The sequence below is a fragment of the Sorex fumeus genome, unplaced genomic scaffold (genome assembly GCF_029834395.1).
Source record: "Sorex fumeus unplaced genomic scaffold, SorFum_2.1 ptg000063l, whole genome shotgun sequence".
Classification (NCBI taxonomy): Eukaryota; Metazoa; Chordata; class Mammalia; order Eulipotyphla; family Soricidae; genus Sorex; species Sorex fumeus.
In genome coordinates this window covers 31,215,264-31,217,560 of record NW_026606120.1, presented here as the reverse complement: position 1 = coordinate 31,217,560, position 2,297 = coordinate 31,215,264, and the positions used below count along the sequence as shown (strand labels likewise).

The 2,297-nt window shown below is 39.2% G+C and overlaps 1 non-coding gene across 1 annotated transcript; it reads right to left on the bottom strand.

The window, feature by feature from the left end:
• Positions 1-855: 855 nt before the first annotated feature.
• On the bottom strand, positions 856-962 carry LOC130036224 (U6 spliceosomal RNA). The gene has a single exon (XR_008794277.1). It is a non-coding gene; the product is annotated as a U6 spliceosomal RNA (small nuclear RNA).
• Between the last annotated feature and the right edge of the window lie 1,335 nt (positions 963-2,297).

The following is a 2,297-nucleotide window of genomic DNA, read 5'->3' as shown; positions in this document are numbered from 1 at the left end:
TTTCAATTTCCTTGATGGTGATAGGTCTGTTCAGGTATTCCAGGTCTTCTTGGTTCAGCCTTGGGAGTCTGTAGGAGTCTAGGAATTTATCCATTTCCTCGAGGTTTTGATGTTGCGTGGCATAAAGCTTTTCAAAGTACTCCCTGAGGATCCTCTGAATTTCTGTGGTTTCTGTTGTAATGACCCCCTTTTCATTTCTGATTCGGTTTATTAGGGTTTTCTCTCTCCCTTTCTTTGTGAGTTTTGCTAGAGGCTTATCGATCTTGTTAATTTTCTCGAAGAACCAGCTTTTGGTTTCATTGATCTTTCGGATTGTTTTTTGGGTTTCCATCTCGTTAATCTCTGCTCTGAGTTTTATTATTTCCTTTCTCCTCTTTGGGTTGTGCTCCTTTTTTTGGTCCTTCTCCAAGCTCTTAAGCTGTGAGGTTAGGTTACTTATGTGTGCTCGCTCCTCCTTCCTGAGGAATGCTTGTAGAGCTATAAACTTTCCTCTTAACACAGCCTTTGCTGTGTCCCATAAGTTTTGGTAACTCGTGTTCTCATTTTCATTCGTTTCTAGGAATCTTTTGATTTCCTCTTTGATTTCCTGTCTAATCCACTCGTTGTTCAATAGTGCACGGTTTAATTTCCAGGTGTTTGATTTAGTTTTCTGTTTTTGTGTGTGATTTACTTCTAATTTCAGCGCATTATGGTCTGAGAAGATTGTTGATACAATCTCTACCTTCTTAATTTTATGGAGGCATGTTTTGTGGCTCAGCATGTGGTCTATCTTGGAGAATGTTCCATGTACGCTTGAGAAGAATGTGTATTCAGCTTTTTGTGGATGAAGTGTCCTGTATATATCTACTAAGTCCCAAAAATATGGAATGCTTCACGAATTTGCGTGTCATCCTTGCGCAGGGGCCATGCTAATCTTCTCTGTATCGTTCCAATTTTAGTATATGTGCTGCCGAAGCGAGCACAGAACTTATAGTTTTGACTTGGACAGCATTCTCCATTTTTTAGTTCTAAAATCCTTTGATTATTCCCATGACTTTTGTTCATTAATATAATATCTTATAATAATCTATATCTTGTACAAAAACTTCAGACTTGACAAAAACAAACTGTTCAACTTTGGATCCTCTTAGCTTGGAGTCCAAAATGAAAGACTCTTAAAAACTCAGTCGGCTTAGAGAGACTAAGTTTTTAAGAGAGAGAGAGAAAGGACTGAGTTTTTTTAAGAGAGATAGATAGGAAGAGAGAGACAGAGAAACAGTACAAAGGGAGAGAGAGAGAGTGAGAGAGAGAGAAATCTAATAAATTAAATCAGAAATGAAAAGGGGGACATTACATCAGAAACTACAGAAATCCACAGGTTCATCAGAGCTTACTTTGAAAAGCATTATGCCTTGAAGAAATGGATAAATGGATAAATTCCTGGATGCCTATAATCTCCTATGGCTGAACCCAGAAGTTGTGAAATACCGGAATAAACCTCTCACTGTGGGAAAAATTGAAATGGTAATCAAAGATGTTCAGCAAAATCAAAGCCCAGGCTCATATGGATTTGTTAGTGAATCCTTTCCAACCTTAAAAAGAGGACCTGCTTCCAATTCTTTTTCTTTCTTATTTTTAAATTTTTCTTAGTGAAATACCATTAGGTATAGTTGTACACTTAGAAATATTTGTGCTTGGGTTTCGATTATATAATGATCAAATACCCATCCCTCCGCCAGTGCCCATTTTCCACCACTATGAATCCCAGTATCCCTCCCACCCCCATCCTCCCATCCCACCCTGCCTCTGTGGCAGGGCATTCTTTTTTGTCCTCTCTCTCCTTTTGGGTGTTGTGGTCTGCAAAAGAGACACTGAGTAGCAATCATGTTCGGTCCATAGTCTATTTTCAACATGCATCTCCCATCCTGGGAGAATCCTCCAAATACCCTTTATTTGGTGCTCCCTTCTCTATCTGAGCTGCCCTTTCCCCTAGAATGCCCAGCTGGCCTCTACTGCTTCCAATTCTTTTCAAGCATTTCCTGAAAAGTGAAGAAATAGAAACACTCCCAAAAAGTTTCCATATGGCAAACATTCCCTGACACACAAAGCAGACAGGAGCACCTCAAAAAAGAAAGGTACAGACCTATATTCCTGATGAACACAGATGCATGATCCTCAATAAAATACTAGCAAATGGAATACAACAACTCATGTAGAAAAAATGACGCACCATGACCAAGTAGGATTCATCCCCGGATGCAAGGACGATTTGCCCTTTGCAAGTCAGTAAACACAATACCTACTATCGATAAAATAAA